This window comes from Macaca mulatta, chromosome 3 (assembly GCF_049350105.2).
Source record: "Macaca mulatta isolate MMU2019108-1 chromosome 3, T2T-MMU8v2.0, whole genome shotgun sequence".
Lineage (NCBI taxonomy): Eukaryota > Metazoa > Chordata > Mammalia > Primates > Cercopithecidae > Macaca > Macaca mulatta.
In genome coordinates this window covers 668,532-694,998 of record NC_133408.1, presented here as the reverse complement: position 1 = coordinate 694,998, position 26,467 = coordinate 668,532, and the positions used below count along the sequence as shown (strand labels likewise).

General features: G+C 49.2%; 2 long non-coding RNA genes across 2 annotated transcripts in view; one reads left to right on the top strand and one right to left on the bottom strand.

Annotated features, from left to right (window-relative positions):
* Nucleotides 1-2,251, top strand: part of LOC144339565 (uncharacterized) — a 110,356-nt gene extending 108,105 nt beyond the window's left edge. Inside the window, exon 5 of the long non-coding RNA XR_013414733.1 lies at nt 438-2,251. This is a non-coding gene — a long non-coding RNA (uncharacterized LOC144339565). The remainder of the gene's footprint in view (nt 1-437) is intronic.
* Nucleotides 2,252-5,711: 3,460 nt separating this feature from the next.
* LOC114675903 (uncharacterized) overlaps nt 5,712-26,467 on the bottom strand; it is a 174,163-nt gene continuing 153,407 nt past the window's right edge. The window contains exons 3-4 of the long non-coding RNA XR_013414735.1: nt 15,028-16,427; nt 5,712-6,590 (exon numbers count right to left, since the gene is read on the bottom strand). This is a non-coding gene — a long non-coding RNA (uncharacterized LOC114675903). The remainder of the gene's footprint in view (nt 6,591-15,027; nt 16,428-26,467) is intronic.

Below are 26,467 nucleotides of genomic sequence, written 5' to 3'. Positions count from 1 at the left end.
ATAATGAAAATGCATTCTCCCCAGAGAGTCGAGTTTCCGGTTATGGAGGCTCACCTGTAAATGCCGTGCCAGGTCAAATATGCTGAGATCTGGGCCAGGTCCTGCTTCCTGCCCACGGCCAAAGCAGGTACTTCATTTGGGAGGTGACCCAGGGGGATATCTGATGAGGCCTGCCGGTCCCCTAGGGATGAATCCGCTGGCCTTCACACTCTGCTCCGGCCTCCATCAGCTCCTTTCTACCTGCAAACTGCCGGCTTTGACGTTGCCATCATTGGAGATATGTTAGGGACTTAGTATGGGTTGACACCCATAGGACCAGCAGATCGTGGAAAGGTGGGAACCAGGGCTGGGAGGGTGGTGACCACGGCCAAACTGAGAACCGTGGTGGGCTGGGAGGTCCATCTTCTGTCTAAAGTGTTTTTCAAAATATAAAACAGTGTCTCAGGAGCATGAGAGGGCAGGCCACAGACGGGGAGAACGCATCTGTAAAAGACTCATCTGAGAAAGGCTGTTATCCAAACCGTGCAAGGAACTCTCAAAACTCAACAAGAAAATGAACAACCTGATTAAAAATGGACCAAAGACCTGGACAGATACCCCAACAAAGAAGATACACAGATGGCAAATCTACACGTGGAAAGATGGCCCGCGTCTTATGTCATAGGGTGAGGCGTCACTGTGCACCCATCGGCCTGGCCAAAACTCGAACTCCGACACTGCCGCGTGCTGGTGGGTGTGTGGGCATCAGGACCCTCACTCATCACTGGGGGAAGTGGGGCAGCTGCTGTAGGAGGCAGTGTGGCGGTTTTCCGTGGAACTAAGCTCTCCGACCACAGGAGCAATCACAGTCCTGGACGTTTACTCGGAGGAGCTGAAAGTTTACTTCCATGCGGAAATGTGCACACAGACGTTGACAGCAGCTTTATAATTGCCAAAACTAGAAAGCAACCAAGATGCCCTTCAGCAGGTGAATGGATAAACTGTGGTATGTCAGATACTGGGATATTATTCAGCACTAAAAAGAACTGGACCCCTAAGCCATGAAGACAAGGAAGGATCTTAAATGCATGTTGCTAAGTGAGATTCCAATCTGGAAAGGCTGCCTGCTGTCTGAGTCCAACCACAGCACAGTCTGGAAAAGGCAAAGCTGTGGAGACAGTCAAACAGTCAGTGGCTGCCAGGGGCTGGGGAAGGGAGAGATGAATGGGAGGAGCATAGGGGATATGGAAGGTGGGAAACAACTCCAGGTGGGGCTTTCATGGGGGATGCATGCCGTTCCACGTCTGTGAAACCCACAGAGTGAGCAGCAGCAGGCCGAGTCCTCGTGTGAGCTGTGGACTGTGGGTGGTGGTGCCGTGTTGATGTGGGTCTGTCGGTCGTAGAGACATGCTGGTCTGGTGAGGGCAGGAGAATGATGGAGGCTGTGCCTGTGCTGGGAAAGGAGATAGGTGAGGACTCTCTGTACTTTCCTCTTGATTTTGCTATGAACCAAAAACTGCTTTTAAAAATGTCTATTGAAAAGACAAACAAAAGAGTGCTGGCCAGACAACATCTGTGTGAGGGTGTGGCCTGTGTTCTACATTCAGAATTTCCGTTAGAATACACACATCTAAATTTTTCAAAGTTAAACCTTTGCATTAAGTAACTCGCTACCAAGTTACAGTATCAGCTTGAGCGCTGCCAGGATGGCCAGGATCCTGTATCCTGACAGGCTTCTCCCCTTGCAGGTGCAGTTGACGTCCATGGCCACATCCCAGTAAGCAGCAGGGCTGGAATCAGGAGTCAGGCTTTGCGGGACAGAGAGGAAGTGAGATCTGTAAGCACGTGGCTGAGGGCCGGCAGGGGGGAACCCATGGCAGGGGGCCGGCAGGGATGACTTTTTGATCAGTTTTCCTTATCGCTGAGGCCTTCCTAGACTTGGGGAGTTGGAGTCCCCACTCTCGGGTGCCTCAGAAACCAAAGGCTGCTTGTAATCCTCAAGTTCCAGATGCCTCAGGGGAGGTACCTGGGTTGTTGGGTGCAGTTCCGTTATTTGCTGCTCGGTGGGATTTGCCCACAGCATTTCTGGTTGTTTCTAAGAGCTGATGTTTGAGCTGCTTATAATCACATATGGATGTCGATCTACCAATAAAAGTTAAGAGCAGAATTTTAGTTCAAAGAGTTGTGAAAATGCTCAAGGTCGTGTACTAATGTATACATTACATTTGTGGAAATATCTAAAAGTCCAGGATTTATATTAAACACTTCTCTTGATTTTTGTGATATCTACCTGTCATTTTTCCATTTGATTAATAGATGTCAGAGGGCTTAAATTTTGAGTGCCTGAATTCACTGAAACTAAAACTTCTTACATCAAATGTAATTGAACTGAACGTAGCCAACAGTGCATGCTTTTATAAGTACTGATTAAAATATATAGAAAAACACATATCCATGAACATGCAGATGGGGGCAACATGTTAAACCGTGGAAGTAGAATTAGTATTCTTTGTTTTCTGAGAAGACAAATTTTTAAAAAGCTAAGGGGTCTTATAACTTTCTAGTTTCCAACTTATTTACCCTAAAGTGGAAGATTGACAGCAGCAGAAGAGGAGATCCTGGGCCAGTGCAGGCTCTGGGAGCAGCGGGGTGAGTGCTGGAAGGAGCTGGCTGGAGGCAGAGCCAGGGAGGTGCTCAGACAGGCCAGGACGGCCTCAGGGCACGCGGCTCAGTGAGTGAGAAAAGGTTCACATTTCTTGGAGAGCCCTTGACTCTGCCCACGGAAAACCCAAACTCCTTCCAACGGGGATGTGCAACTCATGTAAAAGTTGTTACTCCCAGAAAGAAAGCCAGTGGATGTAGAAATTTTATGTATGCAGAAATAATTTCAAATTTGTTTCTAACCTTATCCTTTTCTTCCCCCATCTTAATGTGTGGTGACTTTCTGCAGGTGACGCACACATCTTAGGAGAGCGCTGTATTTCAGTTGCTGTTGGCTCTGTTGTGACTTTGTGGTGTGCGATGTTCTGGTTCTGAGGTTCTGCCCAGAACGTGGCTCCTCCCTGCTGAGCGTTGCTTGTTGAAGGCCCGTGTGGAAACTTTCCCTGTAAGCTCGTTGCCCACAGCAGTCTTGGTTCAGAAATCTTTGGACCTCCTGAGACTCCACACAACCTTCTAAACTTTCTAGCGTGACCTTTTCATTTTACTGTTCCCCACTAACTCAGATGTTTTCCAGAATGTAAGTAATCTGCTGCATATAGGGCGGGGCGTGCCCTCCGTTGGCTCTGGGGAGAAGCATCGCTGTTTCTCCGGGTGGAGCTTCCCGCCCACCATGGTGTGCTCCAAGACGCAGCAGGGTTCCTTGGCAGAAGTAACCGTCGAAGGCCCGTGTCTCCGTGGCATGGTGGCTGTGGGTATGCGGCCATACCGGCCCCTCCCCATCAATGGCACCACGGAGAGGAGCAGGGGGAGGCCTGGGATCTGTCTCCAGAGTCACAGCTGTGCTTCCGAGACTGCGTCGTCCATATGTAACTAGACATGCAGAGAAAGTGTTGGAGATCAGCAGGAGACGGTGTCTGTCCCTAATGAGCTCAGGCGTGCCCTTGAGAGGGTCAGGTTTCTGTGCAGCTGATCTGGACTCAGCCTGGCTGTGGCAGTGCAGGTGACTGCTGGGCTTTGGCAAGGCTGCACCCACTGTCCGTCTGAAATGGCCCCCTTCCCTGGCTCACGGTGCCAACTGGGTGCCCAGGCCTGTGTATGTGTCGGGGAAGGGGTGGGTGGGGGTCCTACTTTATTGCCGTATCCAATGGCACGCGGGGTCAGCACTCAGGAAACATGTGCTGTGTGGGTCAGCGATTGAGTTCAGAAACCTGGAAAATTCAGCAGTGTAGGCTTTGGGCATGACCCGTCCAGCCTTGGGGCTCTTTCTTTCTCTGAATTTCCTTCCATGGCATCCTCCTCATCCCAGGGGCCCCTGTCCCCGTATGGCTGTTGGCAGCTTCACAGGTTCCTCTGCCTCCCCTCCCAGGCCCTGGAGTGGCTGGGACAGCTAGTGGCTGTGCAGACCCCACAGCCAGTAGATGGTTGGTGCCAACGCCTTGGGCCTGGGTTACCTGAGTCAAGGACTCCAGTACATGGCTGAGCTCACCCCGAATGTCTGGATCAGAAGGCCTTGGGTTGCAGAAAGGTGGGAGTTCGATATCGAAGGACAGCCTCCAAAGCAGAAGGGGAAATGGCTGTGCTGGATGGGCAGCTAGAAGAGTCTGTGCACAGCCTGGGACCCAGTGCAGACACAGAGCTGACATGGGCACTGCAGTGACACGGCCACCGTGGAAGTGGGCAAAGTTATAGGCTTCAGATCGATATGGAGGGGCTGGTCTAAAACAATCCTCTGTTTCCTTTAATCCTAGCAACTGCTGGCTTTTGGGGTGGGGGAGTGAGATCTGTGGTGGCCGCGAGGAGAGACAGGGATTTTAATTAAACCCCTCTTTCTGGGAGAGGGGAGTAGCTGTTTCTGTAGGGCAGTGAGCATCGTCATCTCAGGCAGCTCAGGCTGCTGTAACGAAACATCATTGACTGAGTGGCTTATGAACAACAGGAATTTGTTTCTCACAGTTCTAGCGGCTGGATGGCAGGATCAGGGTGCCGCACGGGTGGATTCTGGTGTGGGCTCCTTCCCGGTTGGCACACACCTTCTCTCTGGCCCTGACACAATGGGAGGGTGAGGGATTTGCTGGGCCCCTTTCTGAGGCACAAATCCCATTCAAGGGTCTCCAGCCTCGGGAACTCATCACCTCCCAAAGACCTCCTGACAGCATCACATTGAGGCTGAGGATTTCAACCTGTGTTTTGGGGGGCAGGCAGTTCGTAATCTTCACCCTCTTTGTGTATTTCTGACTCAACATTGAGTCTGCCTTTGGCTCTCCAGGGGACAGAGCCTGTGTGGACACTGAGCAAGGTCAGAGCTGCAAGCATGTGCACATCGGGGGCAAGGGAGCTGCCAGGGGTGTGAGAAGGGGGTTTCAGCGTCAATCGGAGCTGCTTTCCTGGCAAATGTACTCATAAGCTGTCCTGGCAACATTTGCTTTTCACGAAGAGTCGATGAGGCAGTGGGGGCAGCAGGCGGTGTTGCCAGAAGCTTGGAACTGATGGGCAGCAGAGAAGGGGCAGAGGCCATGACCTTGGGGTGGTCAGCAGTGCCAGGTGTCTGCCCTCCAGGTCTCAAGTCTGTGATTGTGCAGAGACTGAGCAGACCTGGAAGGTGTCCACATGGTGCCTTTTCTCCTGACATTCTGGGCACCACGAGGAATCATTCCTGTCTTCAGCACTAGCAGGAGACTTTTCCTGAACACCTGCTCCTCTTTGGCGTTGTGGGTGTGAAGGGGTCAGAGTGAGCCTGTCTTCATGGAGCTTTCAGACACCATGGGGATAGTGTGGCACAAGTGTCGGGCTCAGGGGGGACGGAGGCTTTCCCCCAGAAAACAGCTGCCGATTCCAGGATGGTCCTCGACCCCTCCTCCCTCTGTTCCTCTGCGTCATGTGTGAATTAAGGCTGTTCTATCGTAGCGGGGGTGTCATGTTAACTGGAAGTGTGCTTTTTTACTGGGCAGAAAGGAAATTAATGGTACATTTGCCAAGGACAGCGAGGTTTGATTTGATGAATCCAGTGGGGGAAAGGAGAAGGGGCTTGGCTGTGTGGGGATGTGTGTGATGGGAGCAGAATGGAGCAGCCATGCAGGCCGTTGGGATGGAGGGGCCACGCCCGCATTTCCATGGGGGTCCGTCGCTGTTTGTGCCACTAGACCTGAACCTCTGTCTCTACAGTAGTAACGCATCATTCACGTCCCAGCAGGCCAAGTCCTCAGGAAAATGGGGCCAAAAAGTAGAAAACCATGACCGTAGAAGGTAACGGCACATGACTGAGCTTTCTGGGTGGTGCGTCCTTGTGATAAAAACAGTCCTGAGCTGAACACCAGAATGAAAACGAACCGTCCTCCGTGCTGAAGGCGGAAGAGGTGTGCTTGGCTATCCGCAGTGCCTGCCTGTTTGGGCGGTGATTACTGCAGGTCACACGTGCTGTACAGGAGGAGGGCAGTGAACTCTGGAGCCAGGCTGGCCGGGTGCAAGTCCCAGCTCCATAGCCAGCTCTGTGATCTGGGACAATTCACCTATGTCCTCTGCCTCTCGGTTTCCTCCTCTGTAAAAGGGGGGTAATAGTCGCATCTATCTGAAAGGGCTATGTGAGAATTAAACGACCTTGTAAATGTAAGGGGCTGAGAACAGTATCTGCTCTTGGTGAGCAGAAGGATGACCAAGGAGGTGACCAGCAAAATACCCCTTTCGAAGCCTCAATACTGTTCCATAGTGAGCAAAGACACAGCTCCTCTATGGACGAAGCCATTAATAGTCGATCCTGGCAGGCAGAGTGCAGATTCCTTCGAATCAGAAATTTGAACTCTGGCCAGCGACTGCTGTACTGATTGAGTAAATCTTAGGATTTGTTGTTAATGGTAAAGTCTACAAAAACAGAAACAGTCTGAAGGAGTTTGAGAGGGTGTGGGCTCAGCTGCAATCTCTCCTCCCAAGGCCGTTGGTTAACATCATCTCCAGCCCTGTGGAAAGACAGCAGCAGTGAAGAAAATGTCGGACAAACATTTGGTGTGTTTGTACCCTTCTCCCAGAAATCCTAAATGCTTTGCATGTTTCAGCTAATAATTCATTGAAATGGATTATGCTGACCATTTTATAACCTACTTCACTGCTCTCCTGTCTAAATCCATCCCTTTGTGACACATTTTTTACACTTGGCTCATTTTTTCAATTGTGTTTGCTGTCTTACTGCCATGTAAAGGATAAACGTGCATGTCTATGTTGATTTGACTGAGACAGCTAATGCTAAATATGTCTCTGTTCCTTGAAGGTTGACTTGTGATGGTGTCATTTAAGTCTCTTACTTTTTCCCCTTGAGTCAGCAAAATATTCCATGTTACTTTGAGCAAAACTTGCTCACTAGTGTTATGGAGGGTATAAAAGCAAATGGAATAAGTTTCCTGCCTTCAGGAGGATTGAAATCTCAAAGTCGGTATGACAGCATGGATGGGAGTCAGCTCAGTTTGCAGCTTTTAAAACATGTTGGAATCTTTCCTCTGCCACTTTTAATGGTGAGACCCTGAGCAAATCATTTCCACAAGCATCGGGCTCCCCATCTATGACATGGAAGTAAAAATAGCAATCTTGACAAAATTGTGATGACTACAGATGTGTACCTAACCTCTTATTTACCGCCTCCCGATAGAAGATATTGTAACTCATCCCATTTGAGAGCAGGTGGTGATCACCCCATCCTGTGAGATTCAAGTATAATAATTATCTGGAATCCCCCATCTGCAGGCGAGGAAGACCCAGCAGCCCTCACAATGTCTTCTGGAAACTGGATTTTGTTTGAAGGGTGAACTGACTCCAAGTTTCTTCTGTTTTCACGTATTGTCCTTCCTACGTGTCTCCTGGGGTTTTTCCCTACCTCCCAATCTACATTAACCTGATAACAGCCAGCTATGTTTTCTAGAATTCCCCTAAATTGACTCATGCCAAATACTGAATACAGTAGATTGGGAGGGTTCATTAAATCACGATAGAGCATCCTAAAGAAGGAAAGTAGACACCTTTGTTCTTAAAGGGTCTTCAGCCATCCCACCCTGGAGAAGGTTGCTGATTGCCTCTTCTCCTCGGGCAGTCTTGTTACTATGCATCACTTTTTTTTTTTTTTTTTCTTCCTGAGATGAAGTCTCTGTCACTCAGGCTGGAGTGCAGTGTCATGATCTTGTCTCACTGCAACCTCCATCTCCTGGGTTCAAGTGATTCTCCTGCCTCAGCCTTCCGAGTAGCTGGACTACAGGTATGTGCCACCACACCCAGCTAATTTTTGTATTTTTGGTAGAGACAGGGTTTCACAATATTGGTCAGACTGGTCTTGAACTCTTGACTTCGTGATCCATCCACGTTGGCTTCCCAAAGTGCTAGGATTACAGGCGTGAGTCACCGCACCCGGCCTGCATCACTTTTTATGCCTCGTCTTCATCCTTACAGCTTCTCCTTCCTAGGGGCCTCAACTCCCAACCCTGGAGTAAGGGTCACAACTGTCCATCTTCATGCAACACAGCTTAGTTCCCCTTCTTCTCCTCCCCACCATGCCCTATGGGCTGCTTTTCTACAACCAGAATGGAGACCCAGGGAGATCTGCTAAACTAAGACAGTTCTCACCCCTGGGAGAAAAATCTACTTCCCAGTTCTCAGTCCTGCTAAACTAATGTTAAGATAAAGAAGGACCATGATAAATCCTATTGGCTAAGAGAAGAAGATTCTCCAGGTTGCCATAGGACAAGAGAGGAAGTGACAGAATCTGCAGCCATTTGGTCGAATATGTGATATGTGAGTCATTCTGAGGAATACGTTAAAATTCTGTAGTCAGATCTTGGAAAATGATATTGCCAGTAGAGGGAAGAATGTAACAAAAAACCCAGGCAGAAAACAAACAAGTGTGTGTGGAGAAGAACAATAATGTGATGTGAATGAAGGGTTCGGTGTCAGGAGTGAGAAATGGCTGACCGAAAGTAGGGAGATGCAGAGAGGAAGATACCACGGGAAGACTGAACATCACATTAAGTGATTTAGGTGATTGTGCCTGCAGTGCAAATATTTTGGGCTCTGAAGTGAAGTCATCAAAAGGTTTACGTCTGTAATGGAGGATTGGTCTAGATAGCCTCTCAGATCCCACTCGGCTCTGAGATCCTTGATTCCGGGTCACACCTGCGGGTCTGGAGGGCAGTTCTTCAGGGTCATGAAGGAAGGATTCCAGGAGGCTGGAACATGAAGGACATTCAGGTGACCACATCAAGAGATCAAGTGGGGTAACAAGAGCCTGAACTAGAAGGAATGCAGTGTAAATATGAAGAAGAGGAAATGGGAAACTGACTAGAAACGATAAGTAGAGAAAAAGGGAAACGTGTGATTCCAAGGTTTAGAACAGTATTTGTAAGTTACAGTCCCACAACTTCTTGCATAAACAGTATCTAAGAGAGTCATTTTAAAAAGAATAGCAAACTTCCAAGTTCCACTGAAAGACATCAGCATCTCTGTGGAGTGAATTGGGGAAAGAGAATGAAGAAGTCTGTTCAACTTTTAGATATACAAAATGTGAATTGAATTGCATGAGTGACACCAACAATGTGAAGATATTTAACGGGAGCTCTTTTTTCTCTTTTTGGCCTGTAGTATTTAATCCTTCTATGATCAATATCGTCCTTTCTCTAATTTAATGTCTTTGAACCTTTATTCAAAAATCCACTATGTATAGGTAACATGTTTGTGAGATGATTACTAGACCCTCTAGGAGGTTTCATTAACCCAGTTTTGATAGTTCAGGTAAGTCCTCCACCATTTTTTTTCCAAGTTGTCTTAGCTCTTTTGGGTTCTTTAAATTTCCAGACACATTTTGGAATCTGCTAGTTCATTTCTACTGAAAAAAAATAAAATAAAATAAAATGCTGGGATTTTGATTGGAATTGCATTAAACCTCTGATCCACAAGGGCAGAACTGACATCTTAACAATATTGAGCCTGCTGATCCATGAACACAGTATATCACTTCATTTATTTAGTTCTTTAATTTATCTCAGCATCACTGCCTGCTTTACAGTGCATAGATCTTACACATCTTTTGTCAGATTTAGTCTTAATATTACTTTGTAAATTTCCATTTCCAATTATTTCTTTGCCAGTGTATAAAGAGATAAATACTGCTTATGGAAAGTTTGCAAGATACTAATAAGTGAGTTTGTGTTTAGCTTGTAAGTAATTTATTATTATTAGTTTTAGTGGCTTTTTGTGATTTCAGGAGATTTTCCACACGGGTGATCACGTCACCTGCAGATACAGATAGTTTTAAATCTTATTTTCTAATAAGGGTGCATTTTATATGTTTTAACTTGCCTTATTGCACTGACTAGACTCCAAAACAATGCTGAAAAGCAGTGAGAAAAATGTCATCAGGTGGGATGGTAAATACAGCCCTTGTTCTTCCATTTTGACCTGAAGCACCCAGTGTGATCATTTTCTCATTTGATTTTTGTGAGGACTTTTTGTTTCCTTTTTTTCCTTTATTTTTTTAAAAATACACTATCTTTTAGGCAGTTTCACGTTCACAGAAAAATTGAGGGAAAGGTGCAGAGAGACCTTCTATATGCCTTCCCTTCCCCCACGTGCACAGCCTCCCCAACTAACAACACTCCTGCCCAGAAGGAGCATTTGTAATAATTGAAGAACCTACGTTGACATATTGTCACCCAGAGTCCACAGTTTACATGAGGGCTCTGTCTTGGTGCTTGTTCTATGGGTTTGAACAAATATGTCATGACATGTATCCACCATGATAGCATCGTACAGAGCAGTTGCACTAAAATCCTAAAAATCTCCGTGTTTCACCTTCTCATCTCTCCCTCTTCCCAACACCTGGGAAGCACGGACATTTTCACTCCATAGTCTGGCCTTTTTCGGGATGTCCTTTAGTTGGAAGCTTACAGTATTTAGTCTTTTCCGAGGGGCCTCTTTTGTGTAGCCGTGCATGTTTAAAGTTCCTACGTGTCTTTTCATGGCTTGACAGCTCACTTCCCTTCAGTGCTAAAGAATATGCCATTGTTTGGATATATCACAGGTTATTTATCCACTCACCTAGTGAAGAACATTTTGGTTTCTTCGTTGCCTCCAAGTTTGAGCAATTATGAATAAAGCTGGAATAAAATTAGCAATTACGATTAAAGCTTCTATAAATGTCCATGTGCAGGTTTTTCTGTGAACACAAGTTTTCAACTCCTTTGGATAAATACCTAAGAGTGCAATTGCTGGAGCACATGTTAAGAGGATATCTCGTGCCCATCAATGATACACTGGATACACAAAATGTGGCACGTATATACCACGGAATACTATGCAACCATAAAAAAGAATGGGTTCCTGTCCTTTACAGGGACATGGATGAAGCTGGAAGCCATCATTCTCAGCAAACTAAAAGAGGAACAGAAAACCAAACACCACATGCTCTCACTCATAAGTGGCAGTTGAACAATGAGATCACATGGACACGGGGAGGGGAACGACACACACGGGGGCCTGTTGGGGGGTGGGGGCAAGAGGAGGGAGAGCATTAGGACAAATACTTCATGCATGCAGGGCTTAAAACCTAGATGATGGGTTGACAGGTGCAGCAAACCCCCATGGCACATGTATACCTATGTAACACACCTGCATATGTATCTAAGAACTTAAAGTAAAATGTAAAAATAATAGGGAGTATAGTTTGGTAAGACAATGTGATAATTTTACAAACACAAAACATGTCATACCCACTTCCCCACCTCCCTCAAGTGCTTTCAACAGCATCCTGTTGCTGTTATTAAGAGAATAAAGCATCTACCATCATCTCCCAGCCCCTGCCTGCCTGCCTTCATTCTTGTCTTGTGCCACTTTCTCCCGTGTTTACTTCCTTGCACGTGCCTGTTTCCTGCTGCAAGAGGCATTCCGCATGCACCCCCATCTCTGTTTAGACCGTGGTGTCCCTACACTCCACCCCCCTCAACAAGCAACCTCTACTTCTCTCCAGACTGCAAGGGGATCATACCTTCCAGAATGCATCGGTTTTCTACCTCTCATCCCAAGATACGCCAGATTCTTTTACAGCATAAATTTAGAGAACCCCGCTTCCCTTTCTTTGGTGCGCTTTCCTCAATTCTTCATCAGAAACCCATTAGACTGATTGTCATATTAGTGCCCATTCTCCCCATCAGGCCGCAAGTTCGAGTGAGCAGGGGCCGCAGTCATGTTGGTGAACCACGGTATTCTCAGTGACTATCCATGTGCTTAGAAAGTATTTGCTGAATGGGTAAATGGGTCTGCAGTTCCAACCAAAGCTAGAAGCTTGACTTTGGAAGAATGAAAGTAGATAACATCTCCAAAGCAGACCCCATAGCATGAAAAAAGAAAGGAAAAACGGAGGCAGAGCTGAAGGATGAATATTGGCACAGGAGTAGGTGAGACTTTGATGTAGTTTGAACTACATCAAAATCTTAAGAGTAGCCATTTCAGGATGACAAGAGAACAATATATTGTTTTTGTTCATTCTTTTCAACATTTGCAAAGTTTTTTGCCTTGAGTGTAGTCACTTTTGCAATCAGAGGTTACAGTGCTTGATGGAATGAGGCCATGAAGCACACACACCACCGAGTTTCTAACACAGAGCAATCTGTGAGGAAGGATGGAGACACAGGAAAGGTTCATTTTAAAGCAATGCAGGTGTTTTCTTTATAAAGGCAGAAGACATTTTTTAAAGTGTTTGCATCATACACAAGTCTGCTAAATTTGGTCAAGAAACAGAGAAAACAGTAACAGAGGAACACTTTAGCCCACAAGGAGACCAGCACACCCAGCTCGAGACCACTCCAGATGAGGAGTGGAGAGTGGTTTCCTCACAGCTGACCCACAGGATCGGGTAACACAAGCAGAAGGGAAACATGGGGACCACAGAGACATCAGACTGTGGACTTCATAGCAAGAGACAGCAACACAAACTAGCGGAGTAATTAAAAACTATGGTAAAAAGAGGTCCACATTCTATTTTAACCTGAAATCAGTGGCACGGGGACCACCACACCACCCTGCAGTTGCCTCCTCCCTCCCCCACACACAGCAGCCTCCTGGGACAACATCCTACTTCCAACTTGCAGTTGCCTCCCGTCCCACCCCCCCACAGTGGCCCCCTACGACAACATCGTACTTCCACCCTGCAGCTGCCTCCCATCCCCAACACACAGCAGCCTCCTGGGACAACTTCCTACTTGCCGGCCACAGCCTGGAGCCCCCAAAGCATGGAGGGGCTTAGCGAGCCACACAGCATTCCCCCTTCACACCTGGGAAGTCAGCCCCTCACTGAAGTGGGTCCTGTGCCCACCAGCTGTGCACAATCAGAGGTGTGAGGTTATGGACCTGGTCACCCACTGTGCAGAGAGACGTGAGGTCATGGACCTAGTCACCCGTTGTGCACGAGCAGAGGTGTGCAAGGTTCCAGACCTGGTCACCCACTATGCACAATCAGAGGTGTGAGGTGATGGACCCGGTCACCCGCTGGGTATGAATAGAGGTGTGGGTGGTTAGTGACCTGGTCACCAGCTCTGCACAATCAGAGCCATGCGAAGTTGCAGACCTGGTCACCAGCTGCACCCAATCAGAAGCTTTTGAGGTTAGGGACCTGGTCACCTGCTGTGCACAGAAGTGTGAGGTTATGGACCTCGTCACCCGCTGTGCATGATCAGAGGTGGGCCAGGTTAGGGACCATGTGCGTGGTGATGGACCTGATCAGCAGCCAAGACACCTGACGTTTCCAGTGTCATCCCGGCTTCTTTCAAAACTGGAAAAGTCTTCAGATATTTCCCAAAAGCTTGTCCATCTTTGAAAACGATATGCGTGTGCACAGGTGATACCGATGACTGAAGATTGAAGGTTAGAGCATTCCAGCCCCATGCCCGTGTCCCATCCCATCTGCGAAAACTTGAGCACAAACATCTCCCTCTCTGAAGCTCCCTGAACCCTGTGGCAGGCCTGAGACTCAGGTCCAGTGTCCTGTCAGTTACACTGAACAAAATGTAATTCAACACTGGCCATGGGCCCTGTGCTTTAAAAACCACATATAAATCTCCCAAAGAACTACAATCTATGAAAGCTTTCATGGCTAGTATTTTAGGAAGACTGATCAGTCTTGACCTAAATCAAAGCCGACACTGCCCAAATGCACTCTAACCCCAGCTTCGTGCACAGGCAGCCATCGCCTGGCCGTCAGGGTGACCAGCAGCCTGGGCACAGACAGGACCAGCGCCGGTCCCTCCCTGCACCTTAAGGGGGCTTCTGAGCTGCTGTCCATGATCAGTGATGGTGACGCCCAGAGCAGCTTTCCGGGAAAGCAGTAAACCTTTCAGGTCCTCACCTCACGAGGATGGCCATGTATAAATCAACCGCCTTTGTTACTGCCCTGCCATTCTCAAAGAGGAGATGGGTTAAACTTCTTTATCCACATGCCCAACACAAGGCACACCTGCCCCAGCACGAGGCTCATCTACTTAATCCCGGGAAACTCACACAACCCACAATCAGAGGCCGCGCACAATCCGAGACTGAGCACAATCAGAGACCACACACAATCAGAGGCTGCACAGAGACCACACACAGAGACCCACACAATCAGAGGCCACAAAGAGGCCAGAGGCCACAATCAGAGACTATACACAATCACAGGATGTGCACAATCAGAGGCCATGCACAGTCTCTGCAACCTCATCAGAAACTGTTTCTGACCATTCACCTGAGGCCACCAAGTTTAAATGAGAGGCCCAGGTTTTAAAAGACAGCAGGAGTTCTCTGAAGGCAAACTCCGTGCATTCCACCATCAGCACCATTTGTGCCTGTCACGGTCAGGAAGAACCACAACCACGTCTCGGTGCCCTTGCAGTGCAGGGCGCTGCGTTTCTCCCCCTTTCCAAACCCGCGGCGGCTCCTGGCGACCCAGCGCCTCTGCTCAGCCACACGCCCCCAAGGCCTTCCTCCCTCACCCCACAGGGGAGCTCCCGCAGCCGGGCTATCTGGCTCATCACTCCGATTCAGTCACTTACACCCTCATTCCAGGCTGAAAATCTCTTCTGAAAATATCCAAATCTTACCCACGTCAGGCTCCATCTTTTCCCCAGAGCTCCTCATCCCCTCCAGAGCAGCAGCCCTGGTGCCCGTGCAGCCGGGGCCTGTGGGCAGATCCGTGGGCTCAGAATGCCCAGCCCCTCAGCCCCTCTGTGTGTCCCCTTACTCCCTGCTCCCTGGCGTTAATGCCCTCCGTCTTCGATTTCCTGATAGGCAAAAGGGGGTTAATTCTAAGAGTGCTAACCGAACTGGATCACTTAACACCATGTCGGGCCCAGAATACCCCTTGATCAATGACAGGTATTGCTGCGCTCTTACCATTGCGCTGGGTCCAGGTTTCCTGTGAGCCCTTTAGGCTCTTTGCCGTAAAGGCCACTCAATGGTCCTGTCCAAGCCTGTCTGTGGCAGATGGACAGGTGAGTGGCCGATGCACACGTGTGATGCTGAATGGGATCGTGCAAAGCTGGCCCCGCGTATTGTGGTCAACGTAAGAAAAAAGTCGCCCATGCTTGCTTGCTGCTGCCCTGCGGTGTCCAGAAGGAGCCGCTTAAAGGCAACTGCGCCGCACCTACCTTCTTGGAAGGAGACGGCAAGACCAGACTGGCTGGAGCTGGGAAGTTGTGCGCTACAGATCAGGGCTGCGTAACCCAGGGAAGGCATCACTCGAAACACGTGCTGGAGGGCAGCCAATCCGACCCGACCGTCCACCTCCAGGGTCAGCCATGGGGCTCCACTTGATGTGTCATCCTGATCACCCCTCACAGAGCAAATGAGCCTTTGACTTCAGCCTGTCCTAGGTACAACACCGACTCCCACCTCCCACGTCCTGAACCAGCCTGTTCCGGGGATTGCTGTGGAGGTAGAGGAGCAGGCCCAAGACATCTAGTGGCATTTCCTGGCAAGGACACTCACCATGCTCGACCATAAAACTCGGGTCAACTGGTTTTTCGGAGGGACTGTAATTTACTTGTGGCACGCATGGATACTGATTGACCCAGGGAGGGGCACGGAGGAGGCTGAAGGAAAACCCATGGTGACTGCGCCAGGCATTCCCGCACACACCGACATCTTCAGACTGGGGCGGCGTCCTAGTCTTACAATCAAACCGAAAGCCCAGAGAAACTAGGGACCTTGTCCAAGACCAGCAACAGGTATGTGGGCAGCTGGGATTCAACTAAGTCCTTTCCTGGATCCATCCGCGCTGCTCCCTGCCCCCACTCCCACCACCCCGCCATGGCCCCCGATAGACACAGCAGGTCTGAACATCAGGCACCCCGCACGCAGAGTACGGAGCAGAGCCGGCTTCCGCAGTGGGATCTCACACACATCCCACTCCCCTTCTTGCCGAATGCCTCGGGACTCTGTGCGGTCAAGTCTGCAGATGTGGCCTCACTCTGCGCTAGGAGATCTGGGTGGCCGGCAACGTTTTGCAGAGTGCTCCTCCAGACGGGGCTCGTCGGCTGATCCATGAGACACAGGACACCTGAGAGAAGGGCCGACAAACCCCACAAAGTCGCTCCCAACATGGAGAGGACAGGACCACAGCGGGGCTCTCGCAGTCCACGCTTTGGACAGGTCTTGCTGCAAACTGTGGTGCTCGTCAGGCGCGAGGAAGTTTCCCAGGGCAGGAGCTCTAAGTGACACAGCAAAAGCGACACAGGCGATGCAGCAGGATGTACTTCAGCTCAGGGCTCAGGAACCACGGGGTGCAGCGTGGCCTGCAGCAAACCAGACACATCAGAAGCCAATGTCCCACCTTTTACATTCAGTGACATTGAACGGAGGGAGTTATATGTAGCAATCATCTTCCTGGGGGACCCGTACAGCACGCATGACCACCGACACTGACCACGAGTCCTTCCTAGGTCCTGGGGGCTACCCCACTTTACACGCACGGTTCCATGCACAAATCTACGCGTGGCAGTTGTTAGCCCCAGCTTAGAGATGAGGAAAACGCTGCTGGAAAAGCTAAGTGAGAAAATCAGACTTCAGCACACCTGCCATCTCCAAGACCACTACTACTCTATGTGCTAGGGTCTCAAGGGTTGGGTGTGTGGCATTTTAAGTGACTAATTGTAGGTGGTTTTCTTCTCTCCTACACCTGTTTAGCCTGAACGTGCACGTACATGCTCTGCTGCAGGGGCACTGCCGTATGTAGACCAGCAATGCTCTTTCCTGCCTCGGGTTCTCATCACTGCCTTCCGGAAAATCTCACCTGCTTTACAGCCAAGCCAGGTAGGCCTGGTCAGCCGCACAGTGAAACTCCTGCAGTGTCAGAGCTAAGTGCTGACTGAGACTTTAACGGCGAAGACAGTGGAGTAATGGGGATAAACTGAGCAAAACTGTATTGTAACGCAGATGAACGTCTAGAAGCAAAAGAAACGGACACCCCTGAGAGCAGGCGACTGTCTCTTACTATGATGTTAATAGCAGCTTGCTGTTTCCAGTGTCTCCGTGTGCCAGGGTTTCCAGTCAGCGTTTGTGTTTATCTGCTCTTGGGCTACCTGATCTAACCTCTGCAGAGATCAGGGATATCTAAATTGACCCAGTATCTGCAGGCTGGCTGCTCAGAGGCCGTGGTGTGGAACGGCCAGGACATCGCTTAGCCATACGGGGCACAAGCATGTCACTTGCCACTCCTGTCTTTCTGTTTCATCAAACCCTCTTTTCTCCTGAATATTGACCATAGCAAAGTCATTAGCCTTTGAGATGCATTTGAAACATCAACTTGCTTTGTTCAAGAGGTTTAAGACACACGTGAAGTCTTTCTTGCCATGCTCAACACACACAGCCGGCCGTTTCTGAAGTCAGTGTTTCTGGAACAAAAGCCTCGGCCTGCCCCAGTGAACATTCACACTGAGCACACTGTCGCAAGGCTGCTTGGCCAACCAGCAGGGGGCAGGAGAGAGCTGCAGGGGCCACGTGGGGTCCCTGCAAAGGCGCCTCACTCCCTCAAATCAAGAGCGGTGCCTCCTGCCAATCCAGCGGCTTCCTCCAAGGGGAAGAGGCCTCTTCAGCTGCTACTGCACTGATTTCAGGCGGCTCAGCCAATGGGGCAACAGATTCAACAGAGTTCTATGTTGTTTAAGGAAAACTTCTGTTACCAGGCAACCTTAGTACCATATTCAACGTAAAATAACCAACAACATTGTTTCCAAAACAACATGCTACTAGTGCCTAATCCTTCAATGCTGCTTAAACACGGAAAAGTATGAGGAAAAAAGAGCATGGCACTTACTTCTTAAAAAATAACACCTCTTCCAGGTTATTTTTACCCCTATCATAAAGACTTAGAACTGTGGATTCCCTACAGGAATGTGGAGTGGGGTTGGATCCCCACACTGACCCAGCCCCACCCCAGGTCAGTCATCCCCCCACCACGGGGTTCACACCTCTCCAGACACTGTCACCTCATCAAGGAAAGGTGGCGTCTCTGAGCTCTCTTCGCAGGAAGCACCCGAACGGGAGCTAGAGACACAGACACACCCACAACTACTTTGAAATCCTAAACATATTTAAGGACTTCATTATTAGTTTTTTAAAACTGTAAGAACAAAGTGACCCTGGTTTTAACCTCTCTGCCACAATAACACCGTGTACATCTGTCTTTTGCTATTTGTTCCTTCTCCAGCAGCTGCTGCCTGGCTGGCCGACTGCAGAAGAACAGCCTCTGGTACTCCCGGGAAGCCCTCGGTAAAAGCGTGAACACCACGATCACGTCTCAGGACGCCGCACATGTTAGGGTCGCCCACAGACCGCCATTCCCAGTGCCTAGAAGGCACTGAACGGGCCTCCTGCTCTTTGTAAATGTCAACTTTCCTAAGCTAAGTTTTCTTGAAAATTTTTAACTGCAGTCCACACGTACTTCTTTGTGTCTTGTTTTTATCCTAGAGGAATACTTTTATGGAAAATTAAGCTTGCAAGGTTGAAGGATTTTCTGAAAGTCGACTCCTAATCCTGGAAGAAAAAAAAAAATGGGCCAAATGTGGTGCTCACACCTGTAATCCCAGCAGTTTTGGAGGTTGAGGCCAGGAGATTGCTTGAGCCCAGGAGCTCGAGACCAGCCTGGAAAACATGGCAAAACCCTGTCTCTACTAAAAATACCAATAATAATAATAATAAAGGTGGGCATGGTGACGTGTGTCTAGTCACAGCAACTCAGGAAGCTGAGGTGGGAAGATCACCTGAGCCCAGGAGGTGAAGGCTGCAGTCAGCCCAGATTTGCATCACTGCACTCCAGCTTGGGCGACAGAGTGAGACACCGTCTCGAAAAAACAAAAAGCAAAAACAACTGTATAAATCATTATAGAAGGGAGCTGGCCAGGCGCAGTGGCTCACGCCTGTAATCCCAGCAATTTGGGAGGTCGAGGTGGGCAGATCACCTGAGGTCAGGAGTTTGAGACCAGCCTGGACACTATGGCAAAACCCCATCTCTAATAAAAATACAAAAATTAGCGGGGCATGGTGGTGGGTACCTGTAATCCCAACTACTGGGGAGGCTGAGGCAGGAGAATCACTTCAACCCCGGAGGCGGAAGTTGCAGTGGGCCGAGATTGCATCACTGCACTCCAGCCTGGGCAACAAGAGCGAGAGTCCACTTCAAAAAATACAAATAAAAATGAAGGGAGCTTATGTTTTTTATTTAAGGGAAGGGAGAAGAACATTCAGTATTTATACCTCTCAAGCACACATCTCCAGTGGTGTCCTAAAGTATTCAAGATACACATTCCTACAAATATAGCTCAAAACTACTCACCAAGTTACACGCTAAAAGCACATGCATTGTAAGAATGCTACATTATATTTTTTGAGCATCTGTATCCAATATTTTAGCATACTGGCAGTTTTCCCTTCAGGTGCTGTATGCCTAAATTATTACATGTTTAGTCATTCATTTTAGAATTTATGACTATTATGCTTTAGGCAATAAACATAAGCTACTAAATTAATGACTTAGGGGAAAAGTTACTAAGTTAACTTGGAAGTTAAACTTTGCAAACTGAATTTGTTGGACCTCATTCAAGCTAGATGATCAGTTTTTTAAATTGTTTCCTGTGTGTTTCCCTCCAGGATGGAAATAGCTTCACTCTCATCCACTGTGCACACTGCAGCCCACGCCTCTCGTCCACCGCGCCACACTGCAGCCTGCAATTCACCCTGTACCAGGCTTTCCACACCGTACCTGAAAGTCACTAAGTATAACCAAGAAGGAAATGAAAAGCAGATAAATGACCTCCACCCCTACATCCAGCATGCAAATGTTAAACATTCATCAAAGTAAAACCAAAATCCCACGTTAGCTCACGATTGTAACTGGTAGAGTTATGTGCATGGCAATTTAAAAAGTCTAGTTAAGTAAAAACCTAATTGAGACTCTCAAGAAAGACATCTGCAAAGATTGACAGTGAGGAGAGGACTTCACTCTGCATCCAGCCTGTTCTGGAAGCCACGGCCAAATGCCAGGTTGTATAGATCCGAAAAGCAGGAAAAAACAAGTGTTGAAAGGTGTACAGTCTCAGCAATGTACAAATTCGATGTAGGATGCTCAGAAACCTTGAATTTCCAATCAGGAAACAGCAACATGAGCAAGTTTCCCAGCAGTGCCCACTTTCTACCTACGGCACGTGTAACAGTTACGCTGGCCACCTCCGGGGGGACAGAGGCTTCCTGGTCACATTCGCTCTGGCAGCCACACAGCTGGCCCCGCCAAACACCTGTCTAATACTGAGGAACCACTCTCTCCCTGGGCTTTGCTCACTCTAGCCAGGAGAGCATATTTACAGAGTACTTTACTGAGTCCTCGTTCAATGCGTCAAGCTTGTTGAAGGCAGGGCAACCCCATTCCTGGCCCAATTAAGTGAACTGAGCAGAGCAAATGCCTCCAGTTGGACGGCACTCAGTCACAACAGCAGTGGCCACTGTTCACAGGGCGCTGGCTTCGTGCCGAGAACAGTTACAAGCGTCTTCTCTCTGTCCGAGGAATGTGCACTGCAACCCTGTGGGGCCGTTTGCAACGTCCACCAGAGTTCTGAGGCAGCCAAGTCCAGGCTGTCCGTGGGCCTTGCCACGTGGCCGTCCACGTCCCCTGCAGATCAGACCTCACTGCAGGGACCACGGGTTCCAGGGCTGCCTTGAGGCACATGCTCCCTTCACCACCTCCTCCTGGCCCCTGACATCAACCCTCACCACTGCTGCCAACACTTGATTTTCTCATGGCTCCTGAGGGGCCTGTTCTGCCCTTCCCTGCTCCCTGCGTCCGGCTTGGAGGGTACCCACATCAACGCCAACGCTCACGTAATCACCAATCTTTCCACGGGGCTGGATGCCTAGGAGTCTCAATATCAGAAAGTCAGATTCCTGTGCTTGTTGGAGAATTTCTTCCCATTGTACAAGTGAAGGAGATAAAATTCTAGGTGCCTGCAATAACCTCATTTCCACAACGAAGCAACTTCAGTAGTAGCACAAAACAAACAAACAAACAAACAAAGCTTTTTTTTTTTTTAACTTCTTTTATACAAGCTAAATACAATTTAATTTTTACATCCACGTTCTCATCAGCTCCCACCTGGTGAGCAGGCAAATAGTAATTTTCAAAGAAACAAATTGTTGCATAATTTTAACACTTAGCATTATCACTATTAAGCAAGAAGTATCCCAAAAATACATGATGATCTTGTTCTCACGTTCAAAAATTGATTGTCACACAGTGAAATAACACTTAATGCAAAGGAAATTTTCTTTTCAGGTATCTGTCCTGGAAAAGAAAAAAAAAAGATTTCTGGCAAAGAGATAAACATTAATTATGTAACAATCCAAAATGCCTCTGGGAAAAATGATGTCATCCAATTAGTTCTTTGAAGTGTTACAAATGCAGCTGAGTTTTAATAGTAATTTCTCCATAATTATCAAAAGAGTCTTTAAAAATCTTAGTGCTGAAATAACTATAAATGGATATAATACGCAAAGCAGAAGAGTTAACATTTGGGGTAGATTTTGGCCCATATTTTTAACATATGCATAGTTATTCACCTAGTTGAAGCTTATCCCTCTCCTCCTAGGCTCTTCAAGACTGATTTTCAAACATAGACTGGCTTTTGGTACATGAAGGCAGCTTTAAAAGATGTCAGGATCAGGTCGGGCACAGTGGCTCAAGCCTGTAATCCCAGTATTTTAGGAGGGCAAGGTGGGCCGATCATTTGAGGCAAGGAGTTCGAGACCAGCCTGACCAATATGGCAAAACCCAGCCTATATTAAATATTTTTGTAATTAGCCAAGCGTGGTGGCACACACCTATAATCCCAGCTACTTGGGAGGCTGAGGCAGGGAGAACTGCTTGAAGCCAGGAGGCGGAGGTTGCAGTGAGCCAAGATCGCACCACTGCACTCCAGCTTGGGCGACAAAGAGAGACGGTCTCAAACTAGAACTTAGCCCTCAGGAAAAGCATTGAGCACCCCCCACCCAAACCAACCCAAGGAATCACATGGCAATGGTTGTCATCTGATTTCGACAAATAAAGTTCTGTTCTCCCCTCTGAACACAATGGTAAACACCTGCCATCAGCCCACAGAAACTCCCAGGACCCAGTAACACTGGACTAGCAAGATCAATGGGCCACGTATGCAGGGTTCAGCAGCAGAAAGTCATGGCACCGAGAATGGTGTGTGCTCAAACCAGATTCCTTGCTTTCGGGGTGAAGGGGCTTCCCGGGAAAATCTAGTCCAGTGGGATGGTTCCCACGTCCACCATGAGGAGGAAATGGGGGGTTTCCTGAGGGCACTGACAGGACCTGGGTCTCTGCCCCTTTGTCCTCTGTCCTGTTATGGGATGAGGGTGGGCTGAAGGCAGGTTTCCCCTACATCTTCCGGGCAGGAGAGATGGAGCTGACAAGTGGACGACGCTCTTTCCAAAAACATTCCCATGTTTATAACCTGTTATCAACCTGTTTTCCCTGGAGATCAGTGAAGCAGCATCATTGATTCTCTTCCATTAGGGACAACCCGGTGTTACGGGAGGCAGGAGACGACATGCGAGCTGGTCTGAGTCAGTCACTTGTGTCTGGTCCCCAGCGTGCTCGTCTATCAAATGGGCGGCCCCACAGACCAGTGACTTTGAACCAGAGTTCCATGGAGGTTGCCCAAGGACAGGGAGGGGGAAGAGGGGGAAGAGGAGGAAGAGGAGGGAGGAGGAAAGGGAGGAAGGAAGGAAGAAGGGGAGGAAGGAAGGAAGAAGGGGAGAGGAAGGAAGGAAGAAGGGAAGGGGAAGGAAGAAGGGGAGGGGGCGGAAGAGGAGTGTGGAGGGAGGAGTGTGGAGGGAGGAGTGTGGAGGGAGCACTGTGGAAGGAGCACTGTGGAAGGAGGAGCAGAAGGGGGGTTCTCTGAGGAGGAGGGCCAAGTTTTTGAGGTGTCTTGGAGTCAGAGGTGGCAGTGGCTTGGGCTCTAGGCCCTCTGTTGCATAGTTTTAGGCTTTAACTATTTATATTTGTGGACTCTTTAAAAGATTTAATTTGAAGGAAACCGGAGTTGGGGATACCTTGCTTCTAAAACACAATTTCTCAAGCCTGAGACTAAGTGCTAGGCATTGCTCATTCTGTTACAATCATTTCCTCCTATTTAAAATCAGCCACACACCTCCAATCTCTCTTCAGGGCAAACATCTTTTCCGAGGATCTCAAACAGCAGAGCGAGCGGCCCGTGACCCCAGCCGTGGGCACGAGGAGCGAAGAGGAGACGTGTGGAGAGGGCTGCTGATGACGTGAGAGGTAGAGGCCCGGCACCTCCCTCCAGGGGCTGTGCTCCTCCAGGCCTAAAGGACATCCTCGCCTCTGGGGTGAACAAGCAGCACAAACTATCAACACTTATTCCAAAAGAACAGGAAGAAAATTCAAACGAAGTTAATACAGTTACCCCAACACAACACTGCAGCAGCCCAGAAACAGGAGGGCCACTGAGCCTGAGGTGGGCGGTTCCAATAGCAGGACAGCGACGTTGGCATTAGGGCTTTTCGGCAAAGAAAAAAAAAAAAAAAGACACAAAAGGTAACATGGGCCACCCATTATTTCCTGCCAGTGGAAAGACACCCACAGGCCCCCAGATGCCAACGGCCCCTTGGGAACGAGCTCACGCAGCACTTCAGGTCTTCGCACGAGCAGGCACGTGGTGTCCTCAGTACCCCCGCCTGTGACACACACACCACACTTGACTCCCATACCTGAGGGTCCAGGGGAATGGCGGGAAGTTCTCGGGGGACCGGGCATCCTGTGAGGGCACTGCATGACTATGTACCTCAGAGGGGTCCCCGGGCAGGTGCTCTCTCTCCAAAGGATGAACTGGATCCTGACCACACCCAGATTGCGCTGGCCTCCAAGCTGAGCGCCAACATCTCACATCCAAAGGGATGCACAGATGCCTGCTGCACGTGGAGCCCAAGCCCCTCGCAGAGCTCAGGACGAACCCAGTGTCCAGGCCTGGGGCCGTCACCAGCCAGGAGAGGTGTCCGGGGCACTTCCCAGCGATGGCCACAAGAAGAAACAACTCAGGACAAAGCCAGTGTCCAGCCCCAGGGCCGTCACCAGCCTGGAGAGGCGTCTGGGGCATTTCCCAGCGATGGCCATGGGAAGTAACAACTCAGGCCCATCAGGGGCTTCCTCACTATACGGGTGTTAGAAGTAGAGACAGAGGTTCAGGTCTAGTGGCACAAACAGCGACGGATCCCATGGAAATGTGGGCGTGGCCCCTCCATCCCAAAAGCCTGCATGGCTACTCCATTCTGCTCCCATCACACACATCCCCACACAGCCAAGCCCCTTCTCCTTTCCCCCACTGGATTCATCAAATCAAACCTCGCTGTCCTTGGAAAATGTACCATTAATTTACTTACTGCCCAGTAAAAAAGCACACTTCCAGTTAACATGACACCCCCGCTACGATAGAACAGCCTTAATTCAGACATGACGCAGAGGAACAGAGCGAGGAGGGGTCGAGGGCCGTCCTGGAATCGGCAGCTGTTTTCTGGGGAAAGTCTCCCTCCCACCCGAGCCCGACACTCGAGCCACACTATCCCCATGGTGTCTGAAAACTCCATGAAGACAGGGTCACTCTGACCCCTTCACACCCACAACGCCAAAGAGGAGCAGGTGTTCAGGAAAAGTCTCCTGCTAGTGCTGAAGACAGGAATAATCCCTCGTGGTGCCCAGAATGTCAGGAGAAAACAAGGCACCATGTGGACGCCTTCCAGGTGAATTCTGGAATGACTCTGCCGAATGCCAGTCATCCTTTTACAGAACAAAACCAATACCGGAAAACATGTGTCGCCAGCAGAGAGATGGTCCTTTTGATGGCTTACAAACACACCTACGTTACGCTGAATTTATCTCAAGCCACCCTCTCTGTGCTAATGTAAAAAGTCTCCTTTATTAACCAGTAGCCTTTTTCATCTGGTGCTTTATTAACAAGCAAGACGGTCCTGTAACACTCAGGCATTGTTGAAAACGTCAAATGGAAGCCTAGAATCCTCTTCCGTGCAGCTTCACTGCAAAGTATTTTGACGTGAGCCAAATCATGCTATTCCTACATCTCCACAGGAAACTCAAGGCTTCATCAAGGAAACGCAGCATCATTTCTGCTAGGCACAGAAATTGGTGGGGTGGGCATGGGGTTGAGGGAACATTACATAGAAAGCACAACGCGATAATCACCTGTATGAGAGCCACACTGGCCGGCAAGCCCCGGTCGGCTCGGTCTCTACACAGTTACAGACGTGAGGCCTGGAGGGCAGACACCTGGCACTGCTGACTACCCCAAGGTCGTGGCCTCTGCCCCTTCTCTGCTGCTCATCAGCTCCAAGCTTCTGGCAACACCGCCTGCTGCCCCCACTGCCTCATCGACTCTTCGTGAAAAGCAAATGTTGCCAGGATAGCTTATGAGTACATGTGCCAGGAAAGCAGCTCCGATTGACGCTGAAACCCCTTCTCACACCCCTGGCAGCTCCCTTGCCCCCGATGTGTACATGCTTGCAGCTCTGACCTTGCTCAGTGTCCACACAGGCTCTGTCCACTGGAGAGCCAAAGGCAGACTCAATGTTGAGTCAGAAATACACAAAGAGGGTGAAGGTTACAAACTGCCTGCCTGCCCCTCAAAACACAGGTTGAAATCCTCAGCCTCAATGTGATGCTGTCAGGTGGTCTTTGGGAGGTAATGAGTTCCCGAGGCTGGAGACCCTTGAATGGGATTTGTGCCTCAGAAAGGGGCCCAGCAAATCCCTCACCCTCCCATTGTGTCAGGGCCAGAGAGAAGGTGTGTGCCAACCAGGAAAGAGCCCACACCAGAATTCACCCGTGCGGCACCCTGATCCTGCCTTCCAGCCGCTAGAACTGTGAGAAACAAATTCCTGTTGTTCATAAGCCGCTCAGTCAATGGTGTTTCGTTACAGCAGCCTGAGCTGCCTGAGATGACGATGCTCACCGCCCTACAGAAACGGCTACTCCCCTCTCCCAGAAAGAGGGGTTTAATTAAAATCCCTGTCTCTCCTCGCGGCCACCACAGATCTCACTCCCCCACCCTGTAAGCCAGCAATTGTTAGGATTAAAGGAAAATGAGGATCGTTTTAGACCAGCCGCTCCATATCGGTCTGAAGCCTGTAACTTTGCCCAATTCCACGGTGGCCGTGTCACTGCATTGCCCATGTCAGCTCTGTGTCTGCACTGGGTCCCAGGCTCTGCACAGACTCCTCTAGCTGCCCATCAGCACAGCCATTTCCCCTT